General features: G+C 43.1%; 1 long non-coding RNA gene across 2 annotated transcripts; it reads right to left on the bottom strand.

Annotated features, from left to right (window-relative positions):
• Positions 1 to 10,620: 10,620 nt before the first annotated feature.
• LOC103653448 (uncharacterized) lies at positions 10,621 to 14,526 on the bottom strand. Of its 2 annotated transcripts, XR_002750473.2 has the most exons (6): positions 14,299 to 14,516; positions 12,486 to 12,642; positions 12,130 to 12,201; positions 11,964 to 12,048; positions 11,722 to 11,889; positions 10,621 to 10,932 (listed from the first exon to the last, which is right to left on the bottom strand). It is a non-coding gene; the product is annotated as an uncharacterized lncRNA (long non-coding RNA). The 2 variants fall into 2 exon arrangements; XR_002268744.3 differs by having other exon boundaries at positions 12,130 to 12,642; positions 14,299 to 14,526.
• Between the last annotated feature and the right edge of the window lie 492 nt (positions 14,527 to 15,018).

The following is a 15,018-nucleotide window of genomic DNA, read 5'->3' as shown; positions in this document are numbered from 1 at the left end:
CTAAGGATGAATTGGCTAACCAAATATCAAGAAAGCCTTAGTTGTGACAAGAGGACTGGAAGTTAGTGTCATTATTAGGAGAGGAAGTGTTAGTGAAGTTGGTCTTGTCTGGACCAAGGAAAGGAAGCTGTCACCAAGTCACCGCCCATATTGAGGTAGTCGAGCCATTAGAAGTTATCAAAGTAGTATCAGAATTCCCAGATGTGTTTCTCGAGGATTTACCAGGCATGCCACTCGAAAGAAAAGTTGAGTTTTCCATAGAGCTTATACCTGGCACCGCACCTATTTCCAAGAGAGACTATCGAGTGTTTGGACTAGAATTGGTGGAACTCAAGAAGCAGATTGGTGAGTTATTGGAGAAAGGCTACATCAGACCAAGTACCTCACCTTGGGCTGCCCCAGTGTTATTTGTGGACAAGAAAGATGGGACAAAGAGGATGTGCATTTATTATAGATCTTTCAATGAAGTCACTATCAAGAATAAGTACCCCCTACCCAGAATTGAAGATATATTCGATCAGTTGAGAGGAGCCAGTGTGTTCTCGAAGATAGATCTGAGGTCAGGTTACCACCAGCTTAGGATCTGGCCTTTGGACATACTGAAGACCGCATTTATCACCAAGTATGGACTATATGAGTTCACAGTCATGTCATTCGGTTTGACGAATGCGCCAGCTTATTTCATGTACTTGATGAATAGTGTGTTCATGGACTATTTCAACAAGTTCGTAGTAGTGTTCATTGATGATATCCTCATATATTCCAAGAATGAGCAAGAGCATAAAGAGCATTTGAGGAAAGTATTGCAGAGACTACGGGATTGTCAGTTGTATGCCAAGTTGAGCAAGTGCGAGTTCTAGATCAGCAAAGTCCTGTTCTTGGGCCATATTTGAAAGGGAAATGTGCCCTTGGGCCATTTCTAAGTATTTTGGTGATTAAGTGTGAAACTATGCCAAATGGTGGAAGAAGTGCAAATCAACACAAAGGTATGATTCTAGACTTAGTACATAGGTTTTTGTGTACTAACATATTTGTCTAAGTGCTAGAATCAGAGAAAAGACAAAAGGAAAAAGAGTTGGCTGTGTACAGCCAACTGCTGCTCAGTCTGGGTGCACCGGACAGTCCGGTGGTGCACCGGACAGTGTCCGGTGCGCTAGGCTGGCTCTGGTGAAAAGGCCGCTCTCGGGATTTCGTCGGTGGCGTACAGCTAAAATCACCGGACTGTCCGGTGAGCCAACGGTCGACCGCGCAATCCGCGCGTGACGCGTGGCCGAGCCAACGATCAGATGGGGGCACCGGACTGTCCGGTGTGCACCGGACAGTGTCCGGTGTGCACCGGACAGTGTCCGGTGCGCCAACGGCTCCAAAACTTCGACGGTCGGCTGCGCCAGAATAGGAAAGCAATCAGCACCGGACATGCTACAGTACCTGTCCGGTGCGCCACCCGACATAAGGCAAGAATTGCCTTCCTGGATTGCTCTCAACGGCTCCTAGATGCCTTGGGGCTATAAAAGGGACCCCTAGGCGCATGGAGGAGAATACCAAGCATACTCTGAACATTCTAAGACTCCCGCACTTCATTCTCGCACACTCGATTGACATTCTTAGTGATTTGAGCTCCGTTCTAGTGGTGAACTTGTTGTGTTTCATTTGAGCTCAAGTCTTGGCTTGTGTGTGTGTGTATTGCTGGGATTTGTGTGCGTAGCTTCCCTCCCTTACTCTAGTGCTTTCACTTTGATATTTGTTGTAAGGGCTAGAGACTCCAACTTGTGGAGATTCCTCGCAAACGGGAAAAGTGATAAGAAAAAGAAACACCGTGGTATTCAAGTTGATCATTGGATCACTTGAGAGGGGTTGAGTGCAACCCTCGTCCATTGGGACGCCACAACGTGGAGTAGGCAAGTTTTGTACTTGGCCGAACCACAGGATAAACCACTGTGTCTACTGTGTTGTTTCTCTCTGTGGTTTCTGTGTTTTACAAGTACTCCTCTCCAGCTACTTGATTCTATTGCACTAACACTTAACCATGTTTTTGTGGCAATAAGTTTTAAGTTTTACAGGATCACCTATTCACCCCCCCTCTAGGTGCTCTCAATTGGTATCAAAGCTGTTCTCTTCACGAGAGGGACTAATCTCCCGAAGAGATGGATCCTAAGGGAAAGGGGATGGTGGTCAACGACAATGAAAAGGAGTCCATCTTCAACGAGCCAAGGGACGACAAAGCAAATGACTCCGGCTCGAGTCAAAAGAAGAAGGATGGAAAGAAGAAGAGGCGCATCAAGAAGATTGTCTACTATGACAGCGACGAATCTTCCTCTTCTCAAAAGGACGACGAATACGAGGAGAAAAAGAAAACGGTTAACTCGAACTTTTCTTTCGATTATTCTCGTATTTCGCATAATTCCAATGCTCATTTACTCTCCATTCCACTTGGTAAACCTCCACACTTTGATGGAGAGGACTACGGATTTTGGAGTCACAAAATGCGTAGCCACTTGTTCTCTCTTCATCCAAGTATATGGGAGATAGTAGAAAATGGAATGTGATTTGATAGTTCGGATAACTCCATGTTTATCAAAGAACAAATCCATAAAAATGCACAAGCTACTACTGTTCTTTTAGCATACTTGTGCAGGGAAGAGTACAATAAGGTGAGCGGCTTGGACAACGCCAAGCAGATTTGGGACACCCTCAAGATCTCGCATGAGGGGAACGACGCCACCATGCTCACCAAGATGGAGTTGGTGGAAGGCAAACTAGGAAGGTTTGCGATGATCAGGGTGAGGAGCCAACTCAAATGTACAATAGGCTCAAGACCCTGGTCAACAAGATAAGGAGCTATGGGAGCACGAGATGGACGGACCACGACGTCGTCCGACTTATGCTAAGGTTCTTCACTGTCCTTGATCCTCATCTTGTAAACTCTATTCGTGAGAATCCTAGGTACACCAAGATGACGCCCGAGGAAATACTAGGAATGTTCGTAAGCGGGCGAATGATGATCAAGGAGGCAACATATGTTGATGATGCATTGAATGGCCCAATGCCGATCTACGAGCCTCAAATTGTTGCTCTCAAAGCAACAAGTAGCAGGGAGGCGCTACCTAGCAAGGTGGCGCAAGTTGAGCCGACCAGGCTAAATGAGGACGAAATGGCCCTCATCATCTAGTGCTTCAAGACGGCGCTCAAAGGTCGCAAGGAGCATCCCAACAAGAGCAAGACAAAGGGAAAGCGCTCCTGCTTCAAGTGTGGTAAGATTGGTCACTTTATTGCTAACTGTCCCGATAAAGATAGTGACCAGGAACAAGGAAAGAGCGGAAAGTGGGAAAAGAAGAAGACCTACAAAAAGGCAAAGGGCGAGGCACACCTTGGAAAGGAGTGAGATTCAGATTGCTCCTCGTCCGACTCTGACAATGAAGGACTCGCCGCCTCAGCCTTCAACAAGTCGGCTCTCTTCCCCAACGAGCATCACACCTGCCTCATGGCAAAGGAGAATAAGGTAAGTACTCGAAGTACCATTACGTATGCTTCTTCATGTGATGATGAGTCTAGTGATGATGAAGTAGACTACGCTAGTTTATTCAAAGGTTTAGATAGAACTAAAATTGACAAGATCAATGAATTAATTGATGCCTTGAATGAGAAGAATAGATTGTTAGAGAAGCAAGAGGATCTTTTATATGAAGAGCATGATAAATTTGTTAGTGCGCAAAATTCTCTTGCTTTAGAAGTTAAAAGAAATGAAATGCTTTCATGTGAATTATCTACATGCCATGAATCTATTTCTAGCTTAAAGAGTATTAGTGTTGATTTAAATAGTAAGTTAGAAATAGCTAATAAATCAAGCTCTTGTATAGAACATGTTGTGATTTGCAATAGGTGTAAGGATTTTAATGTAGATGCTTGTAGTGAACACTTAATTTCCATTTCAAAATTAAATGATGAAGTGTCTAGTCTTAATGCCCAACTTAAGACTAGCAAGAATGAATTTGACAAACTAAAATTTGCAAGGGATGCCTACACTATTGGCAGACACCCCTCAATTAAGGATGGGCTTGGTTTTAAAAGGGAAGCCAAGGACTTAACAATCCAAAGGACTCCCACTTTCACAAAGGAGAAAGGGAAGGCCCCTATGGCTAATAGTGCTCAAAAGAATCATGCATTTATTTATGATAGGAAATTTTCTAGAAATGTTCATCATGATAGGAGTTGTAATGCTTATGATTCAAATGCCATGTTTGCTTCAAGTTCTTCCTATGTGCATGGTAGAGATATGCCTAGGAAAAATGTCATTCATCATATGCCTAGGAGAAATGTTGCTCATGTTCCTAGGAAAGTAATTAATGAACCTTCTACAATTTACCATGCTTGCAATACTTCCTTTGAAATTTGTAGAAAGAATAAGAAAGTGATTGCTAGGAAATTAGGGGCAAAATGCAAGGGAGATAAAGCTTGCATTTGGGTCCCTAAGACTATTGTCACTAACCTTGTAGGACCCAACAAGAGTTGGGTACCTAAGACCCAAGCCTAAATTGCCTTGCAGGTTTATGCATCCGGGGGCTCAAGCTGGATTATCGACAGCGGATGCACAAACCACATGACGGGGGAGAAGAAGATGTTCACCTCCTACGTCAAGAACAAAGATTCCCAAGATTCAATCATATTCGGTGACAGGAATCAAGGCAAGGTTAAAGGACTAGGAAAGATTGCTATTTCATCCGAGCACTCCATTTCTAATGTGTTTTTAGTTGAGTCGCTCGGTTATAACTTGTTGTTCGTTAGTCAACTTTGTAATATGGGCTATAATTGCTTATTCACAAATGTAGATGTGTCTGTCTTTAGAAGAAGTGATGGTTCATTAGCTTTTAAGGGTGTACTAGATGACAAACTCTATTTAGTTGATTTTGTAAAGGAAGAGGCCGGTCTAGATGCATGCTTAATTGCTAAGACTAGCATGGGCTGGCTGTGGCATCGCTGTTTAGCACATGTGGGGATGAAGAACCTTCACAAACTTCTAAAGGGAGAACATGTGTTAGGTCTAACAAATGTAACCTTCGAAAAAGATAGACCTTGTGCAGCTTGTCAAGCAGGTAAACAAGTGGGAGTGCTCATCACAGCAAGAATGTGATGACCACATCAAGACCCCTGGAGCTGCTGCATATGGACCTCTTCGGACCCGTCGCCTACCTTAGCATCGGGGGAAGTAAGTATGGTTTAGTAATTGTTGATGATTTTTCCCGCTTCACTTGGGTATTCTTTTTGCAGGATAAATCTGAAACCCAAGGGACCCTTAAACGCTTTCTAAGGAGAGCTCAAAATGAATTTGAGCTCAAAGTGAAGAAGATAAGGAGCGACAACGGGTCCGAGTTCAAGAACCTTCAAGTGGAGGAGTACCTTGAGGAGGAAGGAATCAAGCACGAGTTCTCCGCTCCCTACACACCACAGCAAAACGGTGTGGTAGAGAGGAAGAACTGGACGCTCATAGACATGGCGAGGACAATGTTTGGAGAGTTCAAGACGCCCGAGCGGTTTTGGTCGGAAGCCGTGAACATGGCTTGCCACGCCATAAACCGGGTCTACCTTCATCGCCTCCTCAAGAAGACTTCATATGAGCTTCTAACCGGTAACAAACCCAACGTTTCATATTTTCGTGTATTTGGGAGTAAATGCTACATTCTAGTGAAGAAAGGTAGGAATTCCAAATTTGCTCCCAAAGCTGTAGAAGGGTTTTTGTTAGGTTATGATTCAAATACAAAGGCGTATAGAGTCTTCAACAAATCATCGGGTTTAGTTGAAGTCTCTAGCGACGTTGTATTTGATGAGACTAATGGCTCTCCAAGAGAGCAAGTTGATCTTGATGATGTAGATGAAGATGATGTTCCAACGGCCGCAGTACGCACCATGCCGATTGGAGATGTGCGACCATAGGAACAAACGGAGCAAGATCAACCTTCTTCCTCAACAATGGTGCATCCCCCGACTCAAACTGATGAACAGGTTCATCAAGAGGCGTGCGATCAAGGGGAGCACAAGATGATCATGTTATGGAGGAAGAAGCACCTCAAGTCCCTCCAACTCAAGTCCGAGCGACGATTCAAAGGAATCATCCCGTCGACCAGATTTTGGGTGATATAAGCAAGGGAGTAACTACTCGCTCTAGATTAGTTAATTTTTGTGAGCACTACTCTTTTGTCTCTTCTATTGAGCCTTTCAGGGTAGAAGAGGCCTTGCTAGATCCGGACAGGGTGTTGGCCATGTAGGAAGAACTCAATAACTTCAAGCGAAATGAAGTTTGGACCCTGGTGCCACGTCCAAAGCAAAACGTTGTGGGAACCAAGTGGGTGTTCCGCAACAAACAAGACGAGCACGGAGTGGTGACAAGAAACAAGGCTAGACTTGTGGCAAAAGGTTATGCCCAAGTCACAGGTTTGGACTTTGAGGAGACTTTTGCTCCTGTGGCTAGGCTAGAGTCTATTCGCATTTTGTTAGCCTATGTCGCTCACCATTCTTTCAGGTTGTTCCAAATGGATGTGAAGAGCGCCTTCCTCAACGGGCCAATCAAGGAGGAGGTGTACATAGAGCAACCCCCTGGCTTTGAGGATGAACGGTACCCCGACCACGTGTGTAAGCTCTCTAAGGCACTCTATGGACTTAAGCAAGCTCCAAGAGCATGGTATGAATGCCTTAGAGACATTCTAATTGCTAATGCTTTCAAGGTTGGAAAAGCCGATCCAACTCTTTTCACTAAGACATGTGATGGTGACTTATTTGTATGCCAAATTTATGTCGATGACATAATATTTGGTTATACTAACCAAAAGTCTTGTGAAGAGTTTAGCAGGGTGATGACTCAAAAATTTGAGGTGTCGATGATGGGTGAGTTGAACTACTTCCTTGGGTTCCAAGTGAAGCAACTCAAGGACGGCACCTTCATCTCCCAAACGAAATACACGCAAGACTTGATCAAGCGGTTTGGGATGAAGGACGCCAAGCCCGCAAAGAATCCAATGGGAACCGACGGACACGTCGACCTCAACAAAGGAGGTAAGTTCGTTGATCAAAAGGCATACCGGTCTATGATAGGTTCCTTGCTTTACTTATGTGCTAGTACACCGGATATTATGCTAAGCGTATGCATGTGTGCTAGATTTCAATCCAATCCAAGGGAGTGTCACCTTGTGGCCGTTAAGCGAATTCTTAGATATTTAGTTGCTACGCCTTGCTTCGGGATCTAGTATCCAAAGGGGTCTACCTTTGACTTGATTGGAAACTCAGACTCCGATTATGCTGGATGCAAGGTTGATAGGAAGAGTACATCAGGGACGTGCAAATAGGAAGGTCCCTGGTGTCCTGGAGTTCTAAGAAACAAACTTCTGTTGCCCTATCCACCGCTGAGGCCGAGTATGTTGCCGCAGGACAGTGTTGCGCGCAACTACTTTGGATGAGGCAAACCCTCAGGGACTTTGGCTACAATCTGAGCAAAGTCCCACTCCTATGTGACAATGAGAGTGCAATCCGCATGGCAGATAATCATGTTGAACACAGTCGCACAAAGCACATAGACATCCGGCATCACTTTTTGAGAGATCACCAGCAAAAGGGAGATATCGAAGTGTTTTATGTTAGCACCGAGAACCAGCTAGCCGATATTTTTACCAAGCCTTTAGATGAGAAGACCTTTTGCAGGCTGCGTAGTGAGCTAAATGTCTTAGATTCGCGTAACTTGGATTGATCTATAGCATACATGTGTTTATGCCTTTGATCATGTTCTTTTATGCATATTGCTGCCTAATTATGGTGCTCAAGTTGTACACATGATCCCTGGACCTCACAAGTCCATTTGCAAGTGATGCATTTATTTAGGGGGAGACATGCTAAAACTTGACACTTTGAGACTAACCTTGTGTTTGAGTTTACTTGTTTAGTCTCAAAAGTAGATTGAAAGTGAAAGGTGGACTTGGACCATGAAAGACTTCCACTGCACTCTGATGAGAGGGTAACTTACTCCAAGTTCATCTCCATACTCTTATTGCCTTTTATTCTTATTTGAAGATTTTGGTGAGGCAATGGGGTTTAAGGGCCAAAAATGATCCCGTTTTGGTGCTTGATGCCAAAGGGGGAGAAATTAAGGCCAAAGCAAGAAATGGATCAGCTACCACTTGAGAATTTTGAAAATAGTAGAGTTAGAGCTTTTGTGTTGTCAAAATACTCTTATGGTCTCTTATTGTCAAAAATTTGTCTCTTGTGGGGAGAATGTTTGATTATGGGAAAAAGGGGGAGTTTTTGAATCTTTGATCAATTTCTCTTGGAATACCTCTCTCTATGCCTCAACAAGTGAATTTGACTTAGAGATAGAAAATTGAGTTTGATTTGCAAAAACAAACCAAGTGGTGGCAAAGAATGATCCAAATATGCCAAATTTGAATCAAAACAAATTTGTGCACTCTTTCGCATTGATGTTGCACTTCTATGTGTTGGTTTTTGTTATGTTGGCATAAATCACCAAAAAGGGGGAGATTGAAAGGGAAATGTGCCCTTGGTCCATTTCTAAGTATTTTGGTGATTAAGTGTTAACACAAATGGTTAAGTGTGAAACTATGCCAAATGGTGGAAGAAGTGCAAATCAACACAAATGTATGATTCTAGACTTAGTAGATTGGTTTTTGTGTACTAACATATTTGTCTAAGTGCTAGAATCAGAGAAAAGACAAAAGGAAAAAGAGTTGGCTGTGTATAGCCAACTACTGCTCAGTCTGGGTGCACCGGACAGTGTCCGGTGCGCCAGGCTGGCTCTGGTGAAAAGGCCGGTCTCAGGATTTCATCGGCGGCATACGGCTAAAAATCACCGGACTGTCCGGTGGTGCACCGGACTGTCCGGTGAGCCAACGGCCGGCCACGCAATCCGCGCGTGACGCATGGCCGAGCCAACGGTCAGATGGGGGCACCGGATTGTCTGGTGTGCACCGGACAGTGTCCGGTGCGCCAAGGGCTCCAAATCTTCAACGGTCGGCTGCGCCAGAATAGGAAAGCAATCAGCACCGGACATGCTACAGTACCTGTCCGGTGGCACACCGGACTATCCGGTGCGCCACCCGACAGAAGGCAAGAATTGCCTTCCTGGATTGCTCTCAACGGCTCCTAGCTGCCTTGGGGCTATAAAAGGGACCCCTAGGCGCATGGAGGAGAATACCAAGCATACTCTGAACATTCTAAGACTCCCGCACTTCATTCTCACACACTCGATTGACATTCTTAGTGATTTGAGCTCCGTTCTAGTGGTGAACTTGTTGTGTTTCATTTGAGCTCAAGTCTTGGCGTGTGTGTGTGTATTGCTGGGATTTGTGTGCGTAGCTTCCCTCCCTTACTTTAATGCTTTCACTTTGATATTTGTTGTAAGGACTAGAGACTCCAACTTGTGGAGATTCCTCGCAAACGGGAAAAGTGATAAGAAAAAGGAACACCGTGGTATTCAAGTTGATCATTAAATCACTTGAGAGGGGTTGAGTGCAACCCTCGTCCATTGGGACGCCACAACATGGAGTAGGCAAGTTTTGTACTTGGCCGAACCACGGGATAAACCATTGTGTCTACTGTGTTGTTTCTCTCTATGGTTTCTGTGTTTTACAAGTACTCCTCTCCAGCTACTTGATTCTATTGCACTAACACTTAACCAAGTTTTTGTGGCAATAAGTTTTAAGTTTTACAGGATCACCTATTCACCCCCCCCTCTAGGTGCTCTCAATATTATAAACCAAGACGGATTGGTTGTGGATCCACAGAAGGTAGCAGCTATTCTGGATTGGAAAGCACCAAAAGATGTCTAGGGAATCAAGAGTTTCATTGGAATGGCAGGCTACTATCGGCGTTTTATTAAAGGTTTCTCCAAGATTGCCATGCCAATGACAGCCTTGCTGGCAAAGAAGGTTGAGTTCAAGTGGACCCCAGTGTGCCAAGAGTCCTTTGAGACATTGAAAAAGAAGTTGACAACAACACTTGTATTGATCCTGCCAGATGTTCACAAGTCATTCTCAGTATATTGTGATGCTTCGTACACCGGACTGGGATGCTTGCTAATGCAAGAAGGGAGAGTAGTGGTGTACTCGTCCCGGCAATTGAAGATTCATGAGAAGAATTACCCCACTCCACTACAGGAAACAGGTTAAAGAACGTGGGTGACAAACCGTCGAACTTAATGTAATAAGCCGTCGAACTTACCGTAAGAACGTGGGTTTACCGACGAATATAGCCGACGGTGATTTTTGGACGAACTTAGAGAAGAAAGTTCGACGGCCCCGACAAACTTAACGTTAAGAACGTGGGTACCGTCGAACTTAACATTAAGAACGTGGGTACCGTCGAACTTAACATTAAGAACGTGCGTTTTTAAGTTCGACGGGGGGCGTCGAATTTGTTCCCATAAGTTCGACGGTACCCACGTTCTTAATGTTAAGTTCGACGGGGCCACGTGGTCGTCGAACTTATGTGGCCTGCGTCGGTCTGCGTGGGCTGCACATTAAGTTCGACGGTACCCACGTTCTTAACATTAAGAACGTGGGTACCCACGTTCTTAACCCTTTTCCAGAAAAAGATAAAAATTACAGAAATGAAAAATTAGACAAACATAAAATCACATGCAACATAGAATATCACATACAATACAGATTTCAAACACATGGATAAATATTCATATCACAAATTCACACAAGTCCAAATACATAAGTTCACAAATTCACATAGTCCAAATACATAAGTTCACAAATTCACTTAAGTTCACATCCATAGTTCACATTTTTAGTTCACAAGTTCAAACATTAGCTCCATCGCTCTTGATCGGGACATCGAATTGTTGTTCGTAGCTCCACCACTAGAATTGAGACATCTGTCCGCAAAGTCATCGTGAGGGGGAGGAGTCACTTGATGAGAGTCGGAATCCTACAAAATAAACCAAAATTTTCATAAATATACAACTGGCATTAAATCACATGTACACAAAGATATAGGAAACCATGATAAACGCAAAATGTGGCTTCCAAGAAGATCACAAAATGCTGGCATTAAATCACATGTACACGAAGATATAGGAAAGCATGATAAACACAAATTGTGGCTTCCAAGAAGATCACAAAATGACATGTACACCAAGATATAGGAAAGCATGATAAACATCTATCCTAGCCTAAAGTGTTGGCATCACAAGAAACAAGCAGCAGTGGAGTAGTCCCAAAAAAAGAAGGCCAATTTGTTGCAGCGTGAACAAGTAGCAAACAGCATGAATCAGGAACGTTCTTGGCACCCTGTTTACATCAAGCACATGTTCAGACAGCAAATAGCAACATAATGACATCTAATATCAGTGTAAGGTTGTGCACAGATAAACAATATAACAAACTGCACCTTGTGTTAAAAATAATAAAATCTTTTTTATTTCCCAACTTCAATGAAATTTTATTGTTTTCTAATAAAACGACTAAGTTCCATGGCAAGGTATTCTGATTCTATGTAACACCAATAACAGATATCAGTGGTTCCAACAAAATAGCAATCACAATCCTCAAAAGTCAAACTAAACAATTTGCCCCAGAAGACCCAAAGGTACATATTACAACATGAAAAAAGCAAACGACAATCATTTGAAGAAACTAAACAACTGATAACTGAAACAATAACTGAAATATCAAGAATTGACAAACTATTAACTGAACGGACATCATTATTTATTACCTTTGTGTAGCCATTAAGATTTATCAAAATCTGTATTTTGTCTTGATTGATAAGCTCGGCGATATTATCGGAAGTCATGGCAGAAACATCGACAAAATGTTCTGCCTCAGACCGAATACGCTGCCTCCACTCAGTACCATCGTTTTGACTGAGTGCATAGCAAAAGACCTGCCATTCCATCATGGGTCAGAGAGAGAACCGCAACATAATGTGACAACAGAGAGGTTCAATGGAAATAAAACCTCGATATTGGCACGATCATACATTCCAAATACTGATCCCATGAGATGGGAAAGGGGGTGATTTCCAAAGTCACTACTCACATATCTGTAGCGTGGAAAGGCCATTTAGTCTGCTGTTGGATAAATCTTTTCAATTTAATGTACAAAAGTAAGTTTGTGTACTTACCCTACTTTCAATCGGCAGTGTTTACCCTCTGCTTTTACAGGAATAGGAGGTGGATGCACAAAAGGCGGCAGCCTAAAACGAGAGTAAATCAAGGAATAGTGGGCCGCATATTTACGGCTGCCAATGAAAAGAGGTATATAAAAAACAAAAGGAAAGGATGTATTTGTAACACTCCGGGTTCCACAAACAACCCGGAATGCTACTGAACTACACTTCCGACGTCCATATATTAAATTTCGGCAGCATCCCCTTTGCAAGATTGCATAAATGAGGGGGCAACAGTGTATAAACATATATCATGACAAAAGCATACTAAGTATTATTAATCGGCTAGCAAGGAAAGATAAACATACGACCTGAAATGAATTAACCAGTGCGCACGACTATATAAAAAAACAAACTTCCTTTGACAATAAGTTTCTAATTAAATCATGGCTGCGCCTGGGTAGCGTTATTGTGAGAGTGAAAGTGGACGTGCTGCTACTCCCCTCATTCCCAACATGTATCAAGTACCTGCATTGAGTAATGCAAGAGTGAGATGACACATCTCAGCATGTAAAATAATATCAAACTCTTTAACCACATAAGAACATTGTTTTACCACCACTTGATTCCACAACCTTCTTATTACGAAGGTGCAGCACGTATACAACATACAACACACCTAGTTACCACACCTCGCGGGTAGAAACCACAATAGTAACATAGTAATGTCACACTTCATATATTCCTCATGAGTGCAAATGTATGCAAATGCAAGGATGACTTCTGCCTTCATACCTCTAAGGATATGAAGCCGCATCGTACCCCTCCTCGGGCAACGTACGATGCTAAAAATGTACCGGTACGGTCGGACCATAAGATCACGACATAACTTCAAAATGCAATATGGATGATGTGATGTGCATGATATGCCTACAACACTTCATATAACGTGATTCAAAAAAGACACTTCAACTTCATCCAAGATGGGAATCAACCATATATATCATTACCAAATTATGATCATCCACAATATTAGACAATTGAGAATTAATACTTTCAAACCAATAAACTTCATCATAGAATTTAATGATTAATATATTTAAAACTTATGCATACTCAATGACAGGGACTAGGATGCAAACCAAACGGTAGCAACCACCACTGTATTTACTTGCCTTCACCGGAATTTTGGAATGGTACTAAGTATGATCCGGAAGTCCACCACCTGTTTTTGACACACACCTTAGTGCACAAATTCACATAACAAACGCTAATAAACAACGCCGCACCTACGCACAATTCCAACCCGTCGCGAGCGACAACTCTCCCCATCAACACCAAATTGCAGCGGCGCTGCTTGATAATTTCATAACTTTAAAATTATAACAGCAGTGATATCAATCAAAAACTCCGGAAGCATCTACATAAAATTCCCCACAAGTTTTGTATTCCAAAGATAATTAAATTCCCACATCTACTTAGCCCAAAACCGTTCACAAGATACATCCTGCAATCTGTTTTTGGACAACAACGTACCCAGATTCAAACAGCGATAGCTCCTAAATTATAACTCCGAATCAAGCGCATAAGTACTCGTTGGAAAGGTATGACAAAGCTCTACATGATTATCATATTGATTATCACTAATTTGCCACGAAAAATACCCAGAATCTGCTAATACTAATGTTGTTCGCCCACCTGCGGAAATCTGTTTTTTGGACAGCAACATACCCGGATTCAAACAGCGATATCTCCTAAATTATAACTCCGAATCAAGCGCATAAGTACTCGTTGGAAAGGTATGACAAAGCTCTACATGATTATCATATTTATTATCACTAATTTCCCACGAAAAATCCCCAGAATCTGCTAATACTAATGTTGTTCGCCCACCTGCGAAAATCTGTTTTTTTTGGACAGCAACATACCCGGATTCAAACAGCGATATCTCCTAAATTATAACTCCGAATCGAGCGCATAAGTACTCGTTAGAAAGGTATGACAAAGCTCTACATGATTATCATAGTGATTACAGCTAATTACCGCCGAAAAAACCCCAGAAACTGCCCACAATACTTCTGTCCGCCTGCCACCCAAAATCAGGACAGCACTACCACCAATTCGCTTAGGGGAACGGTTAATCAAACGTAATCGCAGCAAAAATACAAAATAAACATAAGTCACCTTGAGTTATTCCTTCACCTCTTTGTTCTTCCTCCACCAATTCTCCAATTAGAGGCTTGCACCACTCGATTTAGATCCCAAAGGAGAGGGGCTGCACCTTGGGAGGGGGATTGGGGAAGGGGGTGGCTAGGGTTTGATAGGGAGTGGGCGGCTGCAGCCAAGAGGAGAGGAATTGGGGCGGCTGCAAGCGTGGAAGAGAGGAAAAGAGAGGGGGGCGGCCAAAGGGGTGGGGGAGTGAGAGGGAGGGGCGGCTAGGGTTAAGGGGGGGAAACTAATGGGCTCCCCACCGCCGGATCGAGATCTACGGCCCAAACTCGCTCTCACGTCTGCTCCCGACCCCAGCGCACAAGTCCAACAAGTATTCTACTGTTTTACTGGTGAATGCTTCCTAAAATACTCCAACCCCAACTACACAGATCACGAAAGAAAAGGGAAAAATAAATTTAACTTCTTTTCAGAAAATTGGGTATCACACTCTACCCCCCTTAAAAAGAATTCGACCTCGAATTCCGACACTTCTATCGGAACAACAAAAGAAAGATTAGTGAATCAACAAAACTCACACATAAATAAAAGTTCGAGTACTTCTGCCGCATCAGCTCCTCAAGCTCCTAGGATTCTAAGATACGCAGCAGACGACACTCTAGAGTCTGGTCTTGCTACACAGGAATCGGCTCTAGCAAGATTTGATGGTCTGGATTCCGCAAATACTTCCTCAAC

This window comes from Zea mays, chromosome 4 (genome assembly GCF_902167145.1).
Source record: "Zea mays cultivar B73 chromosome 4, Zm-B73-REFERENCE-NAM-5.0, whole genome shotgun sequence".
Taxonomy (NCBI): Eukaryota; Viridiplantae; Streptophyta; class Magnoliopsida; order Poales; family Poaceae; genus Zea; species Zea mays.
This window is presented reverse-complemented; position numbering and strand designations above follow the sequence as displayed.